Source organism: Bubalus kerabau, chromosome 21 (assembly GCF_029407905.1).
Source record: "Bubalus kerabau isolate K-KA32 ecotype Philippines breed swamp buffalo chromosome 21, PCC_UOA_SB_1v2, whole genome shotgun sequence".
In the NCBI taxonomy this organism is placed as follows: Eukaryota; Metazoa; Chordata; class Mammalia; order Artiodactyla; family Bovidae; genus Bubalus; species Bubalus kerabau.
In genome coordinates this window covers 26,932,351-26,944,934 of record NC_073644.1, presented here as the reverse complement: position 1 = coordinate 26,944,934, position 12,584 = coordinate 26,932,351, and the positions used below count along the sequence as shown (strand labels likewise).

General features: G+C 39.9%; 1 protein-coding gene across 1 annotated transcript in view; it reads right to left on the bottom strand.

The window, feature by feature from the left end:
* Positions 1-10,937, bottom strand: part of CCDC178 (coiled-coil domain containing 178) — a 387,324-nt gene extending 376,387 nt beyond the window's left edge. The window contains exon 1 of the mRNA XM_055558994.1: positions 10,773-10,937. The gene's annotated coding sequence lies outside the window, so the exon portion shown is untranslated. The remainder of the gene's footprint in view (positions 1-10,772) is intronic.
* Between the last annotated feature and the right edge of the window lie 1,647 nt (positions 10,938-12,584).

The window sequence follows — 12,584 nt, the reverse complement described above, 5'->3', positions numbered from 1 at the left end:
AGTACTAGATAACTTAGCATTCAGCGTTGAGGCTGTAGGCTCACAGCACTTTGGGAATTTTAGAACCTTCATTGTTTCGTTTCAGATGATAAAGTTAAACCTTGCTATCATCTTTTCCCTGCATTCCTTCAATTCCTTTTTAAAACATTTTGTATTGTGGACAAAGTCAATTATATACAAGTGAAAGTGAAAGTTGTTCAGTCATGTTCGACTGGAGAAGGCAAGGGCAACCCACTCCTGTACTCTTGCCTGGAAAATCCCATGGATGGGAGGAGCCTGGTAGGCTGCAGTCCATGGGGTCCCAAAGAGATGGACACAACTGAGCGACTTCACTTTCACTTTTCACTTTCATGCATTGGAGGAGGAAATGGCAACCCACTCCAGTGTTCTTGCCTGGAGAATCCCAGGGACAGGGGAGCCTGGTGGGCTGCTGTCTATGGGGTCACACAGAGTTGGACACGACTGAAGCGACTTAGCAGCAGCATGTTCAATTCTTAATGACCCCATGGACTACTCCATGGAATTCTCCAGGCCAGAATACTGGAGTGGGTATCCTTTCCCTTCTCCAGGGGATCTTCCCAACCCAGGGATTGAACCCAGGTCTCCCACATTGCAGGCAGATTCTTTACCAGCTGTGCCACAAGGGAAGCCCCAAAAAGGATAGAGAGAATTACTCATGTAATTTGATCATAATAATAGCCTCAAAGTCTCATGAGATAAAAATCAATTAAGGTGATTCTTACTCAGCACAAACTCAAAGGGAACCCAGCACACAAAGAGACAAAATAACAAAAGTCAACAGAAAGGAAAGATACCAGAAACTGCTCCAGAGTTACTCCAGATAATGAATTACCAGTGTAAAACAGCAGCAGCTATGCTTAACATGCTTATAAATAGAATATCAAATTTTAAAATCTCAGAACTAAAATTATGTAGATTGATACTGTAGATTTGAAAATAAGCCAGTTAGAAATCCATGAACTGCAAGCTGCTGTGTAACTGTGGTTCCAAAACACTGGTTCAGTTTAAAAGCCAACATGACAACACTGAAGAAAGAATTAGTGAAACAAGTTCAGATAAAAAGAAACTATTAGAAAATACAGAAGCAAATGTAAAATTTAATGTGCTCAACCTCCATTTTCAGGAAGATGGAGTGAATGTACTTACCCCTATTCCTTCCCCTACATACAACAATGGACATTATATATAAAATAAACATAAGACTTTAAAAGATGGAGAGAAGAAGGCATCCTGGCTAGGTACCTTGAGATCAGAGGAACAATGAGGTGTGAGTTTCCAAGACTTTCTTTTTGCCTTATACATTCCAGACTTGAAACTAAAGAAACCAGAAACCCAGATAAGTATGCCAAAGGATACAGACCAAATAAATTGCTGACAAAAACCTGCTGTCTCTAGCCAAGGGACTACCAGGAAAGGGGCAGTATAGCAAAAGGGAATACATTTATATAATTGTCTCTCTATTCCAGCCAAATACCACAGAAAAAAACTGGCCCCACAAAGGCAGAATCAGGGGCCAAGATTATTTCCATTCTTGCTAAGTGGTAAGGGGGCACCCCTAGTTACTTGCTGGTGTGATGTCAGAAGACTCTGATGTCCTGTAGGAATCCAGGACTTCCATCTCCACTGGTTGGAGGCAGCCTCCCCCATCTCAGTATCAACGGACACTCTGTGGGGAGACTGGACATCCACACCTCCTTATAGCTCTAACCAGGCACCTCTTCTCTTCCCCAGTGGGTTGGCCTCAGAGCAGGCTTAGTCATAAGTCACAACTTTTCACTACAATCCAGTAGTTAGGAGGACCACACGCTCTCTATGGTGTTAGTGGTGTCCATGTAGGAAGCAGTGACTGGGCATCCCTACCTCTCCCAGTGAGGGAGGTGTCACAGAAAGTCTAGTTGGAAGCTAGGACCCACAACCTCTTCTTGGCAATAAGAAGTGGAAACTAAAATCTCAATGGGATATCTATACAGCTTATCAGAATGACTGAAACAAACAAACAAAAAAAATAGTTGCAACACCAAATCCTGGCAGGAATGTGGAAAAATTGGGTCACTCTTACACTGCTGGTTAGAGTATGAGATGACATAGCTACTATGGAAAAGAGTTTAGCAGTTCCTTTTAAAACTAAAAATGACTGTCAATATGACCCAGTTAGTTGCACTCTTGAATATATATCCCAGAGAAATAAAAAACATATTTTCACTCAGAAACTTATGCAAGAATATCCTTAGGAGCTTTGTTCGTACTAACCAAAAAGCACACTACCCAAATGTCCTTCAGTGGTGCATAATTAAAAGTTGTGCACATCTGTAACATGGAATACCACACCACAATAAAAGGGAACAGACTCTCCATACACACAACACCTTGGACGACCCAAGATTAATTATGCTGAATGGAAAAAAAAGTCTCAAAAGATGTGTATTGCATGATCCATTTCATTTATGAAATAACATAATTATAGAGATGGAGACAGGATCATTGGTGGGAAGAGGGTGACATCAGGGAGTATTGTGATGATGTGCAATTAAATATTTTTTTTTTAATTTTATTTTATTTTTAAACTTTACATAACTGTATTAGATTTGCCAAATATCAAAATGAATCCGCCACAGGTTTACATGTGTTCCCCATCCTGAACCCTCCTCCCTCCTCCCTCCCCATTCCATCCCTCTGGGTCGTCCCAGTGCACCAGCCCCAAGCATCCAGTATCGTGCATCGAACCTGGACGGGCAACTCGTTTCATACATGATATTTTACATGTTTCAATGCCATTCTCCCAAATCTTCCCACCCTCTCCCTCTCCCACAGAGTCCATAAGACTGTTCTATACATCAGTGTCTCTTTTGCTGTCTCGTACACAGGGTTATTGTTACCATCTTTCTAAATTCCATATATATGCGTTAGTATACTGTATTGGTGTTTTTCTTTCTGGCTTACTTCACTCTGTATAATAGGCTCCAGTTTCATCCACCTCATTAGAACTGATTCAAATGTATTCTTTTTAATGGCTGAATAATACTCCATTGTGTATATGTACCACTGCTTTCTTATCCATTCATCTGCTGATGGACATCTAGGTTGCTTCCATGTCCTGGCTATTATAAACAGTGCTGCGATGAACATTGGGGTACTCGTGTCTCTTTCCCTTCTGGTTTCCTCAGTGTGTATGCCCAGCAGTGGGATTGCTGGATCATACGGCATGTCTATTTCCAGTTTTTTAAGGAATCTCCACACTGTTCTCCATAGTGGCTGTACTAGTTTGCATTCCCACCAACAGTGGAAGAGGGTTCCCTTTTCTCCACACCCTCTCCAGCATTTATTACTTGTAGACTTTTGGATTGCAGCCATTCTGACTGGCGTGAAATGGTACCTCATAGTGGTTTTGATTTGCATTTCTCTGATAATGAGTGATGCTGAGCATCTTTTCATGTGTTTGTTAGCCATCTGTATGTCTTCTTTGGAGAAATGTCTATTTAGTTCTTTGGCCCATTTTTTGATTGGGTCATTTATTTTTCTGGAGTTGAGCTGTAGGAGTTGCTTGTATATTCTCGAGATTAGTTGTTTGTCAGTTGCTTCATTTGCTATTATCTTCTCCCATTCTGAAGGTTGTCTTTTCACCTTGCTAATAGTTTCCTTTGATGTGCAGAAGCTTTTAAGGTTAATTAGGTCCCATTTGTTTATTTTTGCTTTTATTTCCAATATTCTGGGAGGTGGGTCATAGAGGATCCTGCTGTGATGTATGTCAGAGAGTGTTTTGCCTATGTTCTCCTCTAGGAGTTTTATAGTTTCTGGTCTTACGTTTAGATCTTTAATCCATTTTGAGTTTATTTTTGTGTATGGTGTTAGAAAGTGTTCTAGTTTCATTCTTTTACAAGTGGTTGACCAGAGTTCCCAGCACCACTTGTTAAAGAGATTGTCTTTAATCCATTGTATATTCTTGCCTCCTTTGTCGAAGATAAGGTGTCCATATGTGCGTGGATTTATCTCTGGGCTTTCTATTTTGTTCCATTGATCTATATTTCTGTCTTTGTGCCAGTACCATACTGTCTTGATAACTGTGGCTTTGTAGTAGAGCCTGAAGACAGGTAGGTTGATTCCTCCCGTTCCATTCTTCTTTCTCAAGATCGCTTTGGCTATTCGAGGTTTTTTGTTTTTCCATACAAATTGTGAAATTATTTGTTCTAGCTCTGTGAAGAATGCTGTTGGTAGCTTGATAGGGATTGCATTGAATCTATAGATTGCTTTGGGTAGTATACTCATTTTCACTACATTGATTCTTCCAATCCATGAACATGGTATATTTCTCCATCTGTTAGTGTCCTCTTTGATTTCTTTCACCAGTGTTTTATAGTTTTCTATATATAGGTCTTTAGTTTCTTTAGGTAGATATATTCCTAAGTATTTTATTCTTTCCGTTGCAATGGTGAATGGAATTGTTTCCTTAATTTCTCTTTCTGTTTTCTCATTATTAGTGTATAGGAATGCAAGGGATTTCTGTGTGTTGATTTTATATCCTGCAACTTTACTATAGTCATTGATTAGTTCTAGTAATTTTCTGGTGGAGTCTTTAGGGTTTTCTATGTAGAGGATCATGTCATCTGCAAACAGTGAGAGCTTTACTTCTTCTTTTCCAATTTGGATTACTTTTATTTCTTTTTCTGCTCTGATTGCTGTGGCCAAAACTTCCAAAACTATGTTGAATAGTAATGGTGAAACTGGGCACCCTTGTCTTGTTCCTGACTTTAGAGGAAATGCTTTCAATTTTTCACCATTGAGGATAATGTTTGCTGTGGGTTTGTCATATATAGCTTTGATTATGTTGAGGTATGTTCCTTCTATTCCTGCTTTCTGGAGAGTTTTTATCATAAATGGATGTTGAATTTTGTCAAAGGCTTTCTCTGCATCTATTGAGATAATCATATGGTTTTTATTTTTCAATTTGTTAATGTGATGTATTACATTGATTGATTTGCGGATATTGAAGAATCCTTGCATCCCTGGGATAAAGCCCACTTGGTCATGGTGTATGATCTTTTTAATGTGTTGTTGGATTCTGTTTGCTAGAATTTTGTTAAGGATTTTTGCATCTATGTTCATCAGTGATATTGGCCTGTAGTTTTCTTTTTTTGTGGGATCTTTGTCAGGTTTTGGTATTAGGGTGATGGTGGCCTCATAGAATGAGTTTGGAAGTTTACCATCCTCTGCAATTTTCTGGAAGAGTTTGAGCAGGATAGGTGTTAGCTCTTCTCTAAATTTTTGGTAGAATTCAGCTGTGAAGCCGTCTGGACCTGGGCTTTTGTTTGCTGGAAGATTTTTTATTACAGTTTCAATTTCCGTGCTTGTGATGGGTCTGTTAAGATTTTCTATTTCTTCCTGATCGAGTTTTGGAAAGTTGTACTTTTCTAAGAATTTGTCCATTTCTTCCTCGTTGTCCATTTTATTGGCATATAATTGTTGATAGTAGTCTCTTATGATCCTTTGTATTTCTGTGTTGTCTGTTGTGATCTCTCCATTTTCATTTCTAATTTTATTGATTTGATTTTTCTCCCTTTGTTTCTTGATGAGTCTGGCTAATGGTTTGTCAATTTTATTTATCCTTTCAAAGAACCAGCTTTTGGTTTTGTTGATTTTTGCTATGGTCTCTTTTGTTTCTTTTGCATTTATTTCTGCTCTAATTTTTAAGATTTCTTTCCTTCTACTAACCCTGGGGTTCTTCATTTCTTCCTTTTCTAGTTGCTTTAGGTGTAGAGTTAGGTTATTTATTTGACTTTTTTCTTGTTTCTTGAGGTGTGCCTGTATTGCTATGAACTTTCCCCTTAGGACTGCTTTTACCGTGTCCCACAGGTTTTGGGTTGTTGTGTTTTCATTTTCATTCGTTTCTATGCAAATTTTGATTTCTTTTTTGATTTCTTCTGTGATTTGTTGGTTATTCAGCAGCGTGTTGTTCAGCCTCCATATGTTGGAATTTTAATAGTTTTTCTCCTGTAATTGAGATCTAATCTTACTGCATTGTGGTCAGAAAAGATGCTTGGAATGATTTCTATTTTTTTGAATTTACCAAGGCTAGCTTTATGGCCCAGGATGTGATCTATCCTGGAGAAGGTTCCATGTGCACTTGAGAAGAAGGTGAAATTCATTGTTTTGGGATGAAATGTCCTATAGATATCAATTAGGTCTAACTGGTCTATTGTATCGTTTAAAGTTTGTGTTTCCTTGTTAATTTTCTGTTTAGTTGATCTATCCATAGGTGTGAGTGGGGTATTAAAGTCTCCCACTATTATTGTGTTACTGTTAATTTCTCCTTTCATACTTGTTAGCATTTGTCTTACATACTGCGGTGCTCCCGTGTTGGGTGCATATATATTTATAATTGTTATATCTTCTTCTTGGATTGATCCTTTGATCATTATGTAGTGACCATCTTTGTCTCTTTTCACAGTCTTTGTTTTAAAGTCTATTTTATCTGATATGAGTATTGCTACTCCTGCTTTCTTTTGGTCCCTATTCGCATGGAAAATCTTTTTCCAGCCCTTCACTTTCAGTCTGTATGTGTCCCCTGTTTTGAGGTGGGTCTCTTGTAGACAACATATGCAGGGGTCTTGTTTTTGTATCCATTCATCCAGTCTTTGTCTTTTGGTTGGGGCATTCAACCCATTTACGTTTAAGGTAATTACTGATAAGTATGACCCCGTTGCCATTTACTTTATTGTTTTGGGTTCGAATTTATACACCATTTTTGTGTTTCCTGTCTAGAGAATATCCTTTAGTATTTGTTGGAGAGCTGGTTTGGTGGTGCAGAATTCTCTCAGCTTTTGCTTGTCTGAAAAGCTTTTGATTTCTCCTTCATACTTGAATGAGATCCTTGCTGGGTATAATAATCTGGGCTGTAGGTTATTTTCTTTCATCATTTTAAGTATGTCTTGCCATTCCCTCCTGGCTTGAAGAGTTTCTATTGAAAGATCAGCTGTTATCCTTATGGGAATTCCCTTGTGTGTTATTTGTTGTTTTTCCCTTGCTGCTTTTAATATTTGTTCTTTGTGTTTGATCTTTGTTAATTTGATTACTATGTGTCTTGGGGTGTTTCGCCTTGGGTTTATCCTGTTTGGGACTCTCTGGGTTTCTTGGACTTGGGTGATTATTTCCTTCCCCATTTTAGGGAAGTTTTCAACTATTATCTCCTCAAGTATTTTCTCATGGTCTTTCTTTTTGTCTTCTTCTTCTGGGACCCCTATGATTCGAATGTTGTAGCGTTTAATATTGTCCTGGAGGTCTCTGAGATTGTCCTCATTTCTTTTAATTCGTTTTTCTTTTATCCTCTCTGATTCATTTATTTCTACCATTCTATCTTCTAATTCACTAATCCTATCTTCTGCCTCTGTTATTCTACTATTTGTTGCCTCCAGAGTGTTTTTAATTTCACTTATTGCATTATTCATTATATATTGACTCTTTTTTATTTCTTCTAAGTCCTTGTTAAACCTTTCTTGCATCTTCTCAATCCTTGCCTCCAGGCTATTTATCTGTGATTCCATTTTAATTTCAAGATTTTGGATCAATTTCACTATCATTATTCGGAATTCTTTATCAGGTAGATTCCCTATCTCTTCCTCTTTTGTTTGGTTTGGTGGGCATTTATCCTGTTCCTTTATCTGCTGGCTATTCCTCTGTCTCTTCATCTTGTTTAAATTGCTGAGTTTGGGGTGTCCTTTCTGTATTCTGGCAGTTTGTGGAGTTCTCTTTATTGTGGCGTTTCCTCGCTGTGTGTGGGTTTGTACAGGTGGCTTGTCAAGGTTTCCTGGTTAGGGAAGCTTGTGTTGATGTTCTGGTTGATGGAGCTGTATTTCTTCTCTCTGGAGTGTAATGAAATGTCCAGTAATGAGTTATGAGATGTCTATGGTTTTGGGGTGACTTTGGGCAGCCTGTATCTTGAAGCTCAGGGCTGTGTTCCTTTGTTGCTGGAGAATTTGCTTGTTATGTCTTTCCCTGGAACTTGTTGGCCCTTGTGTGGTGCTTGGTTTCAGTGTCGGTATGGAGGCGTTTGATGAGCTCCTGTCAATTAATGTTCCTTGGAGTCAGGAGTTCCCTGGAGTCAGGGATTGGACTTAAGCCTCCTACTTCCAGTTATCGGTCTTAATTTTACAGTAGTTTCAAAACTTCTCCTTCTATACAGCACCACTGATAAAACATCTACGTTAAAGATGAAAAGTTTCTCTACTGTGAGGGTCACTCAGAGAGGTTCACAGCGTTACATGGAGAAGAGAAGAGGGAGGAGGGAGTTAGAGGTGACCCAAATGAGATGAGGTGGAATCAATAGTGGAGAGAGTGGGCTAGCCAGTAGTCACTTCCTTATGTGCACTCCACAACTGGACCACTCAGAGATGTTCACGGAGTTATACAGGGAAGTGAAGAAGGAGGCAGGAGACAGAGGTGGCCAGAAGGATAAAAGGGGGAAATGAAAAGGCGGGAGACAGATCCAGCCAGTAATCAGTTCCTTAAATGTTCTCCACCGTCTGGAACACACAGAAATTCACAGAGTTGGGTAGAGTAGAGAGGGGTTAGGGAGGAGATACAGGTGACCTGGTGGAGAAAATGGAGAGTCCAAAGGGAGAGAGAGCAGTCAAGCCAGTAATCTCGTACACTAGTGAAAAATGGGTCCTGAAGATTGGGTTCTTAAAGGTACAAAATTGGTAACAAATACATAAAAACAAAAATTAGAAATCTAGAGTAGAGTTTGGAATTTCAAAAATGCAATGTTAATGAAAAGGAGAAGGAAAAGAAAGAGAGAAAAAACGAACAAAGAAAAACAAACAAGGTCGTGAAAGTAATAAAGAAACTACAGGTACAAAATTGATAACTAATACCAAACAGCAAAAATTAAAAATCTAGAGTAGAGTTTGGAATTTCAAAAATACAACGTTAAAAAAAAAAAAGAAGAAGAAGAAGAAGAAGAAAAATAAAGAGAGAAAACAAACAAACCAACAAAAACAATGTCGCAAAAATTATAAAGAAAATACAGGTACAAAATTGATATCAAATACCAAAAAGCATAAATTAAAAATCTTGAGTAGAGTTTGGAATTGCAGATATACGATGTTATATAAAAGAAGAAGAGAAAGAAACAGAGGAAAAAAAAAAGTCACAGCAATTATGAAAAAAACTATAGGTACAAAATTGATAACATATATCAAAAGGCTAAAATTAAAAATCTAGAGTAGAGTTTGGAATTTCAAAAATGCAATGTTAAAGAAAAGAAGAAAAAGAAGAAAAAAAAAAAAAAACCACGGTCAAAAAATTATAAAATATATATATGAAGTTTGCTGAAGAAGAAGAAAAAAAAAAAATAGGGTCTTTTTTTTTTTTTTTTTGCAAAGTAATAGTTATAAAAGTGAAAATTAAAGGACAATAGAGGACTTAAAAAAATTTTTTTTTTAATTAAAAAAAAAAAGAAAGAAAGAAAGATTGATCGTAAAAATAGTAAAAATATATCTAGGTCTTTCTCTGGTTTTGTTGTGAGTATTGTGGGTTCAGTTCATTTTTGGCAGTTCCTTAGTCCGACTTATATTTCTCAAGATCTATAGGCCCCTTCCTATGTAATCCGTAGTAACCACAGGGTTTTAATCTATGGCCTGTAGCTTCCAAGGCGTTTCCCTCTGTTATAGCTTCTTCTGTTTGCTGGTCTCTTCAGTGTCTGGTTCCCGCCCTGACACAAAGGGGACGGTGGAGGACCCTATTTTTTTTTTTTTTTTTTTTTAATTTAGGCTCACTTGTTCAGCCGCGCTGTGGGGAGGGAGGGAGGGATGCTGCAAACAGATAACACTGGCGTGCGCTCGCGGTGCCTCGGCCACACTGGGTCTGCCCCCGCTCATGGCGCGTGTAACCTCCCTGCCCACACTGCTTGGGCTCTAGGTTGTTCCGCCGGGAACAATCAGAGGCCGGCCCTGGACTGAGCTCCCAGGTCCAAGCCGCTCAGGTTCAGGCACTCGGGTAGTCCTCAGAGGCGCAGACTCGGTTGGGCCTGCGTTTTGTGTTCTTCCCAGGTCGAGCAGCTCAGGTGATGAGGTGTTTGGCGGGCGCCAATGCTGCGACTTATCGCCTCCCCGCCACTCGGTTATCTGGGTGTAAAACCGGCGCACCTTCTCAGGCAGATATTGACCGTCCAGACCCCCAAGAAGTTTTAGTTAGCAAAGAAGCCTGCTTACAGTTTTATAGATAGTGTCTCTCTGGGGCTGCGATTGCCCCCTTCCGGCTCTGGCTGCCTGTCACCGGAGGGGGAAGGTCTGCAGCCGGCTATCTCTGTTCAGTCCTTTGTTCTGTGCGCGGGCCTGGCGGTGTCTTAGGTTAGGGCTGGCTTTTCGCGTGGTAGATATCCCACAGTCTGGTTTGCTAGCCCAAATTATTTCGCTCAGATAGCGCTCAGGACATTCGGCCCGATTCTTACTCTAAGGGACACAGCCCGTGCCGCACTTCCCTGCCCAGCCCCCGCTTGCTAATGCCGTGTGCAGGCGTCTGCGCTGCTTCTCCGCTGGGGGAGTTCCCGTAGGGCTCACAATCCGCGATTTTTAATTTTTTTTTTTTTTTTCCCCTCCCTTTTATGTTGCCCTCTGTGCTTCCAAAGCTCGGCACAGATTCGGCAGTGAGAGGGTTTCCTGGTGTTTGGAAACTTCTCTCTTTTTAAGACTCCCTTCCCGGGACGGAACTCCGTCCCTCCCTCTTTTGTCTCTTTTTTTGTCTTTTATATTTTTTCCTACCTCCTTTCGAAGAGTTGGGCTGCTTTTCTGGGTGCCTGATGTCCTCTGCCGGCATTCAGAAGTTGTTTTGTGGAATTTACTCGACGTTTAAATGCTCTTTTGATGAATTTGTGGGGGAGAAAGTGTTCTCCCCGTCCTACTCCTCCGCCATCTTGGCTCCTCCTCCGCAATTAAATATCTTGATGGTGAGTAGTGGTTGGTGTTTACACAGAGCTACACATTTAATACAATTTCATAGAGCTATATCAGATCAGATCAAATCAGATCAGTTGCTCAGTTGTGTCCGACTCTTTGCGACCCCATGAATCACAGCACACCAGGCCTCCCTGTCCATCACCAACTCCTGGAGTTCACTCAGACTCACGTCCATCGAAGTCAGTGATGCCATCCAGCCATCTCATCCTCTGTCGTCCCCTTCTCCTCCTGTCCCCAATCCCTCCCAGCATCAGAGTCTTTTCCAATGAGTCAACTATTCGCATGAGGTGGCCAAAGTACTGGACTTTCAGCTTTAGCATCATTCCCTCCAAAGAAATCCCATGGCTGATCTCTTTCAGAATGGATTGGTTGGATCTCCTTGCAGTCCAAGGGACTCTCAAGAGTCTTCTCCAACACCACAGTTCAAAAGCATCAATTCTTTGGTGCTCAGCCTTCTTCACAGTCCAACTCTCACATCCATACATGACCACAGGAAAAACCATAGCCTTGACTAGACGAACCTTTGTTGGCAAAGTAATGTCTCTGCTTTTGAATATGCTATCTAGGTTGGTCATAACTTTCCTTCCAAGGAGTAAGCGTCTTTTAATTTCATGGCTTCAGTCACCATCTGTAGTGATTTTGGAGCCCAAAAAAATAAAGTCTGACACTGTTTCCACTGTTTCCCCATCTATTTCCCATGAAGTGGTGATACACACACAAATAAGTGTATATATTATGGGTGAAATCTAAATAAGTTCTATGATTTGTGGTTTGATATTGTACTACAGTACCTTATGATGCTAACACTGAGGGATGGTGGGTGAAGCAGACAGAAAAGCTTCCTGTATATTTCTTTGCAACTTCTTATGAATCTATACTTATCTTTAAATAAAAAACTTACAATAAATAAAAAGCTCTAAAGGAAAAGAAAAAAATGATACCTAGAAAATCCTCATGCTTATGGAAATTAAGAAATAAAACTATAAATAAACAATAGAACGTATCACAGTGGAACTTGGAAAACATTTTGAACAATGATCATGAATATAAACATATCACAACATATGGGACACAGCAGAGCAGTGATTGGAGACAGTGTGAAGGGGTGAGGGGTCTATTTTAAATAGGGTCTTTGGGGAGAAGCCCTCCTTCAGAAAGTGACTATGATGAAGTGATTGGAGACAGTGTGAAGTGGGGAGGGGTCTATTTTAAATAGGGTCTTTGGGGAGAAGCCCTCCTTCAGAAAGTGACTATGATGAACTGGGAGAATGTGCCATAAAATTTTAGAGAAGAGTCATCCAGGAGGAACTGAAAGAGATCCAAAGCAGGAATAAGCTAAGAATGGCCCAGAAACAGTAATTGTAAATAATTAACTCTAGAACCAGCCTTAATGCAAAAGCAGAAATTAACAACCAAAAGGTCTAGAGCATTCCAGCTGACATTCATCCAGAGCATCCTATCAGCCGGGGCCTGGTCCCTGCTTCCTGGAATGCTCAGGCTGTTTTCACCATGGCAGACAAGCTTGTTAACTTGCCCTTCACTGGTCTTGCCAGAAAGCTGATTGTTAAATTTTCATTAATTTTGCAAGTCAGTTGAGGCCATGTGGTAGTTTGAAAT